The sequence below is a fragment of the Polistes dominula genome, unplaced genomic scaffold (assembly GCF_049000335.1).
Source record: "Polistes dominula isolate Pdom_NZ unplaced genomic scaffold, Pdom_raw_medaka contig_68, whole genome shotgun sequence".
NCBI classification, from domain to species: Eukaryota; Metazoa; Arthropoda; class Insecta; order Hymenoptera; family Vespidae; genus Polistes; species Polistes dominula.
The window spans coordinates 1,464,610-1,479,602 of NW_028301034.1; the positions used below are offsets into that span (position 1 = coordinate 1,464,610).

General features: G+C 28.6%; 1 protein-coding gene and 1 long non-coding RNA gene across 3 annotated transcripts in view; one reads left to right on the forward strand and one right to left on the reverse strand.

The window, feature by feature from the left end:
* Positions 1-14,993, forward strand: part of PH4alphaEFB (prolyl 4-hydroxylase subunit alpha-1) — a 282,808-nt gene that overhangs the window by 110,607 nt on the left and 157,208 nt on the right. The window lies entirely within an intron of this gene.
* LOC149031866 (uncharacterized) lies at positions 3,810-8,455 on the reverse strand. Its single transcript, XR_016177291.1, has 4 exons — positions 7,253-8,455; positions 6,943-7,103; positions 6,707-6,794; positions 3,810-6,554 (listed from the first exon to the last, which is right to left on the reverse strand). It is a non-coding gene; the product is annotated as an uncharacterized LOC149031866 (long non-coding RNA).

Genomic DNA, 14,993 nt, shown 5'->3' on the forward strand with positions numbered 1-14,993 from the left:
AAACATGTCATTACACAGAATAATTTTAATTAATATAAGAAAATGAACAATTTTAAAATAATACATAATATAATTAGAGAAAACTTTTTAATGCAACTATGTTTCGTGTTTCTTCTATCTTTTTTTTTTTTTTAATTTACTTGATTGAAACAGTATAAAAAAAATTTACAGAATGTAGTAAATAATATATATGATTAAATATGAAAAGAATTGATATTTTGTTTAATCATGATTTTGTAATTATATAATTCAAACAAAAAATTAAAGTTATGAAATAGAAAAAAAACCTTTTCGAATTTAATATTTATTTTATTAAATAACAAAATATATAAGATATATGTTAACTTCCGGTAAAAATATTTGAATAAATAAAAACATGTTATTTATATGGGCTTCAATTTAAAATAAAAGAAAAATATGTTCATTTTCTTATTTTTGTTAATTTTTTTATTACATTTCTACATTTCTCGTTCCAAGATGAAACTAATTTTGATTTACTTTGTAGAGTCCAAGAGATCCGCTTATTTCGCAATTCCCCTTGGACAAAAAAACAAAAACAAAAAAAAAGTACAAAATATTACAACGTACTGTATAACGGTTGTTATAAAAGCGTGCGTCGTTGGAAAATAATTTTAAAATCGTTACGTTAAGAAAAGAAAATCATGAGTGTTCGGGTGTACTTTTTCCTTCCCTTGTTAGGGTGCACCCATAACGAGCATTTAATAAAGGGATATTCTTTTAAACAAAATGAAATGAGAACAAATACGAAGGAGATGAACGAACGTTGTATATACTATTATACATAGAAGGAAAATAAAATAAGCGAGTCTGGAATTACCAAAACGATTTTCGTGATATCATTAAACCATTTTATTATAATACAGTATAATAATTCAATACTAATTGCTGTGCTTGTAAATAATTATCTTGTACGGTTTATAAGAATTTTTTTTTGTAGTCAGAACTTTATCACTTTTTGTTCTATTTTATTCTTCCGTTAAATCAGATCGAATTCAACATTATAATGGGCGTTCCAATTAAGTTTTGATCGTTAACATTAATAACATTCGATATATTTATTTTTCTAAAATCGTCTTTCCAGGGGAGAAAAAAGAAACATTGTAAAGTAACATTGTAATTTGAAACTTGCATAAAAGATCATCGTTTTGCTTTCTGAATTTGTATGTCATATCGTTTCGTTTTCCCCTTTTCATCGGCAAAGCGTATAACAATAAAATATTATTATATTATCGACTTTCCTTCGAACGTCGCAAATTTATTGAATAAACCAACGTTTCTAGGTATATCGTATTTCAATTACGTTGGGCGAATCACCGTGAACGATTCATACCACTCTATCTGTCTATATCTTTACTACCAATCATCTATACCTATCGTTTTGCAGTAATATTTATGTATATGCGTACATTCTATATATACATACATACGGTCGTCCCGGATCTATAATTAATACCATCGAAGTTAATTAATACCTGGTGATTAAGAAGAAATTTCGTTTTGCAAATTTATCCGGCCCTCCTTCCACCTCCCATCCCCAGGCGAAATCGTAGATTCAAAATAGATTCGACGAAGATCATCGGTTCGATGATTCTGTGTTCCACCCGTTTGTAATTGTTGTTAAATGAACATGTCGATATTAAACATTAGCGGATCATTATCGATGATTATTTACTATCGATACATGATTATTCATCGGTCCGAGCAAAGCAATCGTGGGTTCGGCTCTGTCAAACTTGATTTATCTTGAATCGATTTAACGCGCTGCTCCGAGGGATATTAATAATTCAATTCATCGTCCACGAATAATTACTAAACAGTGGCCATAGCAGAATAGTGTCATAGGAAGTCGATATTATTCGTTATGTCGCCCCAATAGCTGCATAATAAAACGTTTCACAAATTTTCTCTTTGAACTTTCATCTATATACGATTTAATAAATTATTACCACCAATTATGTCTTCCATTATAAATTATTATATTCGATCGGATATATTTCATGATGATCATTTAGCGACAAATTATGTTCCCCAGATGAATCGAAATTCCTTTCTTTCTTACAAAATATTATTTTATTTTATTACGAAATATTATTTATTACCGACCGACCTCATTAATAAAATAATGAGAATAAAGAAAGAAGAGAAATATCAAAGATGGAAATATTATTTGAAATAGATTGGTACTGTGATATTTCCCTAATTTAATTGGCCGAATTTAACATATATTTCTTTCGTAAATTGTTGCAAATGAAAATCAATTCTTTCCCTGATACGAGGCGACTATAATTACTGCAGATAGTAAATTATATCCAAGTTTCGAACAGAACTCTCTAATTAGTAGAATGATATATTAAAATAACACGAAGGTAAAACCAAAAAAAAAAAATCAAAAAGGGATATGATTTATAAGTTGAAAGAATATTACACACGATTAATTATACAAATTTTCAATTATTGTAACGTTTACAAGATTAAGATAAAAACAGTAATTAAAAAAAGAAAAAGAAGAAAGAAAAGAAGATAAATCTCGTATATATTTTGTAATCTTTCACAAACTTGTTTAAATTAACTTCTCACAAGATCTTCTTCTTCTCCTTCTTCGTAGATAAAATGTCTTCAAGTTGAGAAAAAAAAAAAAAAGAAAAGAAAAAGATTGATGTCCGATCTCTTACGTAAACTATTTGAAACTATTAAAATACTTTGACCATTTAAATCGTTGATCTCTCACTTTCCGATCTCTTAACCGCGTTTTTTATACTAAACGAACTACTTGTATAGTAGAATTAATCGTAGAAAGGCATTAAACCTAATGTAAATCTTAAGGCTTTTAAGGATAGAGAGGGCATGTGTAAAACTAAATGCTTTGCCTTGCAGAAGATATACAAGCTACATTTCTCCCTCTACGACACATACACACACCTACAAACATAGAAACATATACAACTGTGGACACATTCGTTTCTTCGTTCGTGAAACTTTCGCCCCGTACAAGAGATCGAAGAAGAAGACCCTGAATTTACGAGCGTACAAGCTTATTCGCAACCATATATGGTTACAATCGCGACTCCAGTTATATTCTCGTAGTTTTGCTTAGGTTTAGTTATTTAGTCAAAGAAAATACAAATTTAAATACGTTTCAAAAAAAGACAAATTCTGATGAAATTCAATCGTGAGAATTCTTTTTTTTTTTTTTTATTAAAATAAAGACACCAAAGTGTCCTAGTGATTTTTTTTTATTTGTAAAGGAATCGTACCGTGACATTTTTCTTGGAAGTTTTAATACGAATTTTTGTTCTTTGATAAGTAACTTTTGAATCTTTAATACTTTGTACATTATAAATGTACATTTTTAAACTACAAGGATTATATTTGAGATTATTTTTGTAATAATCGCTTAAAGCGCAAATTGTTACTTTCCTTATTTACTGTTGTCACATAAAATATTTGAATTCTTGATAAATTAGTTTCTTCCATTTAAAAAGTTAATTATCAAAGCAACGTACAACTTGTTTACTTGACATTCTCCGATAAATAAAAAATATTCAACCAATTTATTTTAAAATATAAACAATTATTGTATAATACAAATCATAAAATAAATGTTTTTATTGAATCTACTAACGAGATACGCGGTTTCTTTATCTATCCTATTCTATCCTAGAATCATAAGATAACATTTCATAAGAAATAAGTGAACAATGCTTATTAAATAATACATCTCGATCAATATTTGTATTATATTTATTAATTTTATCTTTATATAGAATCCACGATATATTTTTTTGAAATAAAAAACAAAACCAGAAGAAAATCTATCTAAATAAAAACTTTATTACACGTATAATAAATACTTAAGTAACTAAGAAGTTTATTTTGATAGTTAGGTAATATTCCGATCAGTAAATTTACTAGCAGAACGTTCATTTCCGGGTGTATTGCAAGACAATGGACGTTAAAGGGATCTCACTAGAATGCTACAGAGATACTGACAATGCAAACATACGCATACGCATACTCATACACGTGCACGCGCATACGCACGCGTACGTAAACTGATTTATTTAGATTGTCAACATTCAGTAGCAATAACTTACTCTCTCTCTCTCTCTCTCTCTCTCTCTTTACTTTTCTAGAGGTAATATTTTTGTCTTTTTTAAATAACATAATAGTAAAACATCGTTCTCAAAGGAATCTGAAAATGAAGATATATTCTATTAACTTATTGTTAGTCGACTATTTATATTTGTATAGGTAACAATACGAGACAGCTTCGAGAAGGGGAACCCTTCTCGGAAACGACCCTACTATCACGAACATAATCATTGAAACAGGGTGTCCATATATATCCCTACTAAATAAGACGTGGTTTTGTGCAAAACCTCTGCAAATATTCAATTGTCGCGAATGAGTTTGTCTTCTTGCTCATTTATTTAAAATATCAAAGTATCGATATATCAAAATTAATCTCGATAGGATAAACTATGTACGAAGCAATGCATGTAAGACATTTATTACATGCTTTTCTGGACGAAAACGAGTTAACTAATACTCGATTTGATCACGAACAAAACACGTAACAAAAAAAGAGAGTGCATTTATTAATTGCATTATTAATTAAATGAATTTAACCGATGAGACAAGAAAACCTATCCTGAACTAATAATAAAACATACAATAAAATATACAATTTTCATGAGTAACTCCTAAAAAGGAATTACTCATGTGCTCGTCAATAATTTATTGAAATAATTACAACCAGTAACTCGTGCCGATTAGGACTTTTCATCCTTGGCATGATTGAGCACCGGAGGGACTTTAAATAAAAACTCACTCGTTACCAACAGTTATATCCCATACATGTGACATTTTAAGATTAAAATGACACATATACGAAACATGAACAGTTAGCATTAGAAGTTCTGCGATGGCTCCAAAACACTCCTACTTCGTAGCAAGTATTGCAGTCTGACGATGGAAGACGGTACTCGATTTGCCATTGAAGGAGATCCATCGAAGAATTTATCCAACGTCTTTGAAGGGAAGAGAATCCATGGTTATATCTGTAAAATAAAGCAGAATAAAACGATAAGTTATCTGGAATATTATCCAAAATCATATAAAATAAAATCGAATAAAGTGTAAATAAAAATGAATACTTACAATGCATTCCGATGAGATGCAACTCTATTGCACCATGGTGATGCACCTCGCGTGAATCTAAAAACGCGGTATAAACGAAAATAAGAAACTATAGATGAGTTTCTTATCGCGAAACCGACATTTTATTATACGACGAACAACACTGATTCTAATTCGCGTTTGATTTTAACTTATTACTCGCCCGATCACTGATTTTAAACTGCACTAATTCAAAGACTGCATTGCACGCAGTTTGATGATACCACCATAAACACTGCACACATTGCTTCGCGCACGATTGCAACCTGAAACAGAAGTAAAAAACAATACTATTAATATCATTACTATTACAGAAAAGCATTAAAATCTTTGAGGAATTATTTAATACAAAAATATATTCACTTTGATGGATGCAGGATGAATGCAGGATGAATGCACAATGGGTCTCCTACCCTTAGGATGACGATGAGAGCACACGTTTAAACTTAATAAAAGAAACTTGCGAGTTTCTTAACCGAGCAAACGAAACTTTAACATGCGACGATCAACACTGAATCTACTTGTCGACTTTTTTATATTTTATTTTAACACGATGCAACACACGAGAACCTCATTGCCTACACGCACGATTGCAATGATTTTCTGAAACAGAAAAAGAAAAGGAACAATCAATATCATTGTTGTAATAAAAATCAATTGAAATTATCATAGAAATGTTTGATAGTAAAATATACTTACTTTTAGTCTTCGTTGATGACTGCAGGATGGGTATCCTACCCTTAGGATGACGATGTATAAAATACAATTAAATAAAAAATCTGAAACATACTAAAGACTATATTATAATATTTCCTGTAAATCATTTTTGAAGGCAGGGTACACATTAAAACCATTGAATACTTTATCAAAAATATTCAATGGTTTATCAAATTAATATCAAAAAATAATTTAATAATCTATGACAATTGACATAATTAAAAGTTAAAGTTTTTAAATATTTATAAAATTTATCAAAGTATGCAATATTAGTAGAAATATTCATTAAAAATCTTTAAAGTTGTTTAAATAAAACAGTAATTGTATCAGAGCAAACTTAATAAAGAGTAACATAAAAAATAATCAAGTTTTTAAACCATTCTATGCAATGAAAATCTTTTTAAACTATTAAAATCAAAACGATAAGGTTAGAAATAAAATTATTAAATAATTTAACACGTCTTACTTTCGTTGATGTTGTCTCGTTGAAGGATAGAAGACAAATACAAGATACGTTACTACGTAACCTTCGTAGAGGAGATCTCGGGAGTGTCGAACGTTCGGCTATTATACCTATGTTATCGGCTGTTTACGTTTTGTCGTCGGAAATTCGACGAAGAAAATTCCTCGAGAAATTCCTGGAAATAAAAATACACATTTATAATAACTTATATGTCGAGTGTATTGTTTTCTTATTCTTCCTCTCTCTCTCTCTCACTCCTTCTCTCTCACTCTTTCTGTAGTATTTCTATATGCTTATATGCTTATATTTAACAAAAATAATGCTCACCTCGCCATATATGGAGAAGATAAAAAAAGTTGCCACAAGGTTAAAAGATTAGTGTATTCGTGTTATAACTCTTCCCATGTTAAAAAAGCTAAAAGAAAGTAAAATATGAAAACTCACATATAAAAATTATGCATGTAGTATGCATTTGATTATATTATGCATATTATAACATTCGTTATATATCATTTAATATATAACAGGAAAGTGTACATTAAAATATTAATTGAAACAATTACCTGAAATTAACGGGATAACAAAATCCGCTGCAACAAGTATACAGATCACAGATTAAAAAATACGAAAGATTCGCCATATTGCAATGCATAAAGCAGGCGCGTAAGACTGGCGCGAAAATACTGCATGCGCGAAAATGATGCGCAGTATGTCTTCCTTCCACCTATATTAAAGAAAAATTTTGAATGATTAAAAATACGATATAGAAGCATAAAAATTATCAAAATATACTCAAAAAATCAAAATTGATCCTTACATCCTTTATATATTATAATAGGAAGATGTAAACTTTACAAAATATCTTTTAATTACCTGATCTTAACGGGACGATGACACTCCGATGTGTTCTCCACGAATGACGCCATGAAACTGAAGAATTCGGACAAAAGCTTGGCTGTGATTGGCTAATTCATTTTTTTGAACAAGAAAAGGGTCATCACGGCTTCTTACACGGACAGAATCTGACCTTCCTCATGACCACGCTGGTCAAACTACATATGATAATTTATTTATTAAATAAATTAAAAATCATTTCTATTTTTCTAATAAATGTACACAATACTTATAAATATTCTAAAAATGATGAATAGAATAAAGACAATGTAGACATTAAGAGATCTTTGTCGTTTTGCACAAAAAAACAAAATCGTATAGAAGAGAATTGTCGATAGAAAAATGTCCAATATGAAATGTAGCATATGAAAGAATAAATTCCCAAAATCTGTATCGATAAAGAATCCTCACAATTGAAATATATTTAGAGATGCATAATTGTTTTAAAAATATTCACAATAACGTTTATACACGATTCAAACACGAAGATTATTCCACATGATTTTCTATGCTATAAGATACTACATTCTCTTTATTCTATTCATTATTTTTAGAATAATTATGAATAACGTGTACATTTTATTTGTAATCGAAAAAAGAAACACAAATTTATAACATATCAAAATTGTTTTCTATTTAATATATGTTAAATTGTGAGATAGTAGAAACCTGCTTTAAAAAATAAAATATGCATTATAACAAAAATAATTTTATCCTGAAATTAAATAAAATAAATATTACAATAAAAGATTTCTTGTTTTATCGGTGTAATGCCTGTAACATTATAAAAGTTATTAAAAAACATTATAAGGTAATTAGTTTCTGGAGATGAAATGGATAGAAGGAGCCAAGGAAAGGAATAAAAATATGTTCATTGGAAAATTACAGAAACTAATTACAATTATAATGTTTATGGTAAGCGGTCTTTGGCTGGATTTTACTTGCAATAGAATGTAAAACATATCAAAATATGTTAAACATTACATGGAAAGTAAAATACCATTGCCCAGGTCTAACCACGAGGAGGTAACCGCTTCTGAAGACCCAAGAGGGATGTGCATCCTAAAGATGCTCACATCCGAATATAATTCAAAGGAATGAATCTAACTCTTAGGCCCCACCATAAGAGTACCATCCGAAAAATCGTTAAAATTATTATCGAAAATACCAGAGAAAAATTTCAATACTAAAAAATACAGAATGAGATAAACAAGGAGTGTAATCTGAAAAGAAATTCAATAAAATCTTTGATGGTACTTAAAGCTAACACACCCTAGAATAACTTCAACTTATAGAAATACAATCTATATACATTTATATACATAATTTTAAATCTCCATAAAATAAAGTATAATAATTAAAAAGAGTATACAAATTATGAGTTGTTCCATGGAACCTATAAATAAAGAAAATACATGAAAAATAATGATGTTCGCACATGTGCGATGCTACAAAGAGAATTATATAAAGATACAAATTTTCATTTTATTTATACAAATAATTATTTTATACTATCCTATATTACCAAGTCCACTTCTGGTGCCTTTATGGTCCTTCTCTGGTCCACCTGTGGTCGTTTCCTTACCATAGTCCAATCTGCAACAGAAAACAAAGGGATAAAAAGAGTTAAACAATAAAAGGGATAGGAAAAAAGGGGGGATGGGTGTAACTTTTAAAGCGGAACTTTTCACGATTTTTTTTTTAAGTGGTTTCCCCCCGATTGGACTAGTCCACTGACTCTAAATTTAGGAGAAACCTACACTAAATGTTCAGTCCAACACCGTATACTATTGCGAACTTACAGAAATGAATCCTTGGGTCCGTCTAACAATTAGCGGAAGATGCCTTCCCTTACAATGAAGCTTCAGTTTCCCATGCTAAATGCATATCTATTAATGCATATCAAAAAGCCAAAAAAGAAAAAAAAGAAAAAAAAAGGACGGTAGTTCAAGTTTAAAAGTTAAATGAACATGATTCTATCCTTGGGAGTAAGAAGATAGAATCATGGCTCGCGTGGGCAGGGTCGCATCCCTGAAGTAAATTCTTTATTTGTAAATGGTACCACCCTTTACGAACAAAAAATTTACCCGCTACCCATTGAACCGCTTCTGAAACAGAAATTTTTAATGAATATTAATACAATTTTATTTGCAATGTAAGTAATTGGAGTATATTATATTACCTTCCGATCTAGGAACGCAATCAAGTTGAAGACAGTTATCTGATAAATTGAAAAAATAAATTCATATTAAAATTATTTTCTATTCAAAGTATGTTAATAGGTATGTAACGTTTAAATTAATGTATATGCGTTGAAACAATCTGAAAAATAATTAAAGTATATTAAAATAATGAAATAATTGTTAAACAATGGATAGAAGTATCGATTATTATTTAAAAGTACGGAATATATTTTCGGAGTATCTTCCTCTTCGAAATTCACTTGCAGACTGACCCATTGTTCTCTAAAACTAAACATTAATTAGAAAGTTGTTTATATTTCTTTTTTTTATTTCGAGCATGTGTGCAACGGTAATTATAATTCTAATAAAGAAAATACAAGATAATAACGTACAGATTTTATTATTTTATTTATTCTAATGTAATTATTTTATTGTTCATGAGCAGTGATGACTTCGAGTGTTTAATTATGCTGTAATATAAGTAGAGTGTATTAGAGTATTAATATAATTGTTAATTAATTGATAGAAGTATCGATTATTGTCTAAAAGTACGAGATAAATTATTGGAGTACCTTCCTCTTCGAAATTCACTTATAAACTGACCCAATGTTCTCTAAAACAAAACTTTGATTAGAAAGTTGTTTATGATTTTTCTTATGTTGATTATTTCTGCAACAGTAATTAAAATTCTAATAAAGAAAATTCAATATTATAACGTACAGATTTTATTATTTTATCTATTCTAACGTAATTATTTTATTGTTCCTGCGCAGTGATGACTTCGAGTGTTTAATTGTCCTGTAATATAAGTACAGTGTATAAGAATATTATATTAATTGTTAATTAATCGATAGAAGTATTAATTATTGTTGAAAAGTACGAGATATATTATTGGAGTACCTTCCTCTTCGAAATTCACTTGCAGACTGACCCATTGTTCTCTAAAACAAAACTTTGATTAGAAAGTTGTTTATGATTTTTCTTATGTTGATTATTTCTGCAACGGTAATAATAATTCTAATAATGAAAATTCAAGATTATAACGTTCGGATTTAAACATTATTTTTATTCTAATGTGATTAATTTATTGTTCATGCGCAGTGATGACTTCGAGTGTTAAATTATGCTGTAATATAAGTAAAGTGTATTAAAATATTTGAATAATTGTTAATTAATCGATAGGAGTGTCAAATATTGTTTAAAAGTACGGAATATATATTCGAAGTACCTTTCTCTTCGAAATTCACTTGCAGACTGACCCATTGTTTTCTAAAACAAAACATTAATTAGAAAGTTGTTTATATGACTTTGTTTTATGTCGAGCACGTGTGCAACTGTAGTAATAATCCTAATAAAGAAAATTTATAATATTATAACGTTTAAATTTTTATTATTTTATTCATTGTAATAGAATTAATTTATCACACCTGCGCAGTGATGACTCTTCGTCGTTTTAATTGTCCTGTAATATAAGTACAGTGTATAAGAATATTATATTAATTGTTAATTAATCGATAGAAGTATTAATTATTGTTGAAAAGTACGAGATATATTATTGGAGTACCTTCCTCTTCGAAATTCACTTATAAACTGACCCAATGTTCTCTAAAACAAAACTTTGATTAGAAAGTTGTTTATGATTTTTCCTATGTTGATTATTTCTGCAACAGTAATTAAAATTCTAATAAAGAAAATTCAATATTATAACGTACAGATTTTATTATTTTATCTATTCTAACGTAATTATTTTATTGTTCCTGCGCAGTGATGACTTCGAGTGTTTAATTGTCCTGTAATATAAGTACAGTGTATAAGAATATTATATTAATTGTTAATTAATCGATAGAAGTATTAATTATTGTTTAAAAGTACGAGATATATTATTGGAGTACCTTCCTCTTCGAAATTCACTTGCAGACTGACCCATTGTTCTCTAAAACAAAACTTTGATTAGAAAGTTGTTTATGATTTTTCTTATGTTGATTATTTCTGCAACGGTAATAATAATTCTAATAATGAAAACTCAAGATTATAACGTTCGGATTTAAACATTATTTTTATTCTAATGTGATTAATTTATTGTTCATGCGCAGTGATGACTTCGAGTGTTAAATTATGCTGTAATATAAGTAGAGTGTATTAGAGTATTAAAATAATTGTTAATTAATCGATAGAAGTGTCGATTATTGTTTAAAAGTACGAGATAAATTATTGGAGTACCTTCCTCCTCGAAATTCACTTGCAGACTGACCCATTGTTCTCTAAAACAAAACTTTGATTAGAAAGTTGTTTATATTTCTTTTTTTTTATTTCGAGCATGTGTGCAACGGTAATAATAATTCTAATAAAGAAAATACAAGATAATAACGTACAGATTTTATTATTTTATTTATTCTAATGTAATTATTTTATTGTTCATGAGCAGTGATGACTTCGAGTGTTAAATTATTTGTAATATAAGTAGAGTGTATTAGAATATTAAAATAATTGTTAATTAATCGATAGAACTATTAATAATTGTTTAAAAGTGTGAAATATATTTTCGGAGTTCCTTCCTCTTCGAAATTTATTTATAGACTGAGCCGTTCATTAGAATGATAAAATAATTGTTAAATAATTAATATAAGTGCATATTGTTATCTAATAACTTATTACATATGATCTATGTACCTTTCTCTTCCAGATTTACCTTTTGATTGAGACATTATCCTCTATGAAAATTCTTTTTTTCAATATTGTCTGAATGATAGTAAAATATACTTACTTTTAATCTTCTTTGATGATTGCAGGAGGGTATCCCCTACCCTTAGGATGACGATGTATAAAATAAAATTAAATAAAAAATCTGAAACATACTAGAGACTATATTATAATATTTCCTGTAAATCATTTCTGAAGGCAGGGTACACATTAAAACCGTTAAATATTTTGTCAAAAATATTCAATGGTAAATATCAAAAAATAATTTAATAATCTATGAGAGTTGACATAATTAAAAGTTAAAGTTATTAAATATTTGTGAAATTGATCAAAGTATGCAACTATTTGCTTGCAATATTACATATCAAGTATGCAATGTTAGTATAAATATTAATTAAAAATCTTTAAAGTTGTCTAAATAAAACAATAATTGTATCAGAGCAAACTCAATAAAGAGTAACATAAAAAATAAACCAGTTCTTATACTATTCTATGCAATGAAAAGCTTTCTAAAGTATTAAAATCAAAAAGATAACGTTAGAAATAAAATTATTAAATAATTTAACACGTCTTACTTTCGTTGATGTTGTCTCGTTGAAGGATAGAAGACAAATACAAGATACGTTACTACGTAACCTTCGTAGAGGAGATCTCGGGAGTGTCGAACATTCGGCTATTATTCCTATGTTATCGGCTGTTTACGTTTTGTCGTCGGCTCGAGAAATACCTGCAAATATAAATACACATTTATATTACCTATGTATATTTCGAGTGTATTGTTTTCTTATTTTTTTTCTCTCTCTCTCACACACACACACACACACACACTTCTTCTCTCTCACTCTTTCTGAAGTATTTCTATATGCCAGATATATAGAACCCTTATATATATATATATATGCATGCATACGTGTGTATATGTATATATATATATATATTTATACATATGTGCAAACGCTATAAATGGTACAGTGTCCGGGTACCACCCTAATCAGATGCAGCAACGAGCATTCAATTAGCTCAGCAAAGCAATCCATTTGGCAACGTAAGGAAGATCGACGATAACAAAGTTTGTTACATCTCCTTTAAGGATAGATAAACAAGAAACAATGCGATAACGAGATTTCGTTCACGTTGTAACATGATCGTCGAATTTTGAATCACGTTTATGCAATTTTCCAAAAATTTCAAATTTATATGTCTCTTTTTTCTTCATTCATTAAAGTTACAATTGCTAAGATTTATTCTAGATATTTTTGAACGATAACAATAATATGAAAAAAAGAAAGAAACTTCGAAAAAGTACTATATGCATGGATATTAATTTGAATGATTTTTGATAATGTTCGGATAATATTAGTACGTGATTTCAATTAAAGAGATAATATTTACAGTAATTGGGAAATAATAATTGGATATTCGTTAAATTGAATGTTTTATTATTCGAATATTTATGTTGTCTCTAATTTTGTTGAACATTTCTAAAAATGGCAAATGGGACGGTCAGTGTATGTGAGAAGAGGATAGAAAGTAAGTAAGTAAGTAAGTAAGAAAGTAAGCCGTGTGGTACATTAGGTTGGGAAAGGAGATCGTGATCATCGGGTCGCGACTAACAATAAGAGCCAAGCTAGGTTACTTTAATTCGGGTTAATGGGAACCCCCGTTCTCGTCCGTTTACGATCGATGCGTCGTCTCTAACAATAAAATTGTATATAGGGTGTATCACATTCATATACTCTAATATACTTTATACATATACATATAACATATGTGTATTAATAAAACTCGTTGAGAAAAAGAAAAAAAAAGGAAACAAAAATATTTTAACATATACGTAATAAAAATTTCAATATATTTTATTTATTATTTTATTGTTCGTCTTTATAACACTTCCTTTTTATGAGGTTCGAGACAATACTCTATTAATACCATTTTTTATACTTATTCAGTGCTACCAAAGAGGTCGCATCTTTTATCGGGTTTCTATTTAAAATCATATTATTATTTGATTATATATATTTTATTATTACATATATTTATTAATCCCCCTTTTTTCAGATGCAACACAATATGATAATCAGCCTACTTTTAATACCGTTATTTAAACGTAACTTTATGTTATTAAAAATATGCAAAATAACGACACTCTCGTAAAGTTAACTCGTTTATTTATTTATTTATTATTATTATTATTTATTTAATATTAATGAAACTTTAAAATATACCAATACATAATATGTGCATACACAAGTTAATCGATTACGCTAATCATTCGCGTTCATACACGTATGAACGTTGTCCGTTCGCAAACGATAAATTGTCTGCTTCCTTTAATTATATTTATTAATCATACTATATATATATATATATATATTTTTTTTTTCATCTAACACATCTCATAAAATATTCTAAATATTCTGACAAAATTCATATATATTTGTGTGTATACCAAATTAAACGAATAGCTGAGAATCTTTTCATAGAAATAATAAATAATTAAATCAATCTAACAACATATGAGTACATAAGTTCCGTTAGATGAAAATAACAAAGCTATGACGTCATGTAAAATTAATGAAGATAGATAAGAGGTAGTAGATATTAGAGAATGATATTCCTAGACGAAGAAATAAAAGAATGTGAAGGAGGGTGGATAAGTGGTAGGAAGGGGGAGGGTCGAAGCATTCATTGGGTTCGAAGTAAATATCATCTTCGGTCACCGGCTCGAATGCGGGATGTCTCGGCAAGTACGACGACCTGTTTTTGTCTCTCTCTCTCTCTCTCTCTCTCTCTTTCTGTCTGCATTTTCTATTTTTTTGTTGTTGTTGTTGTTATTT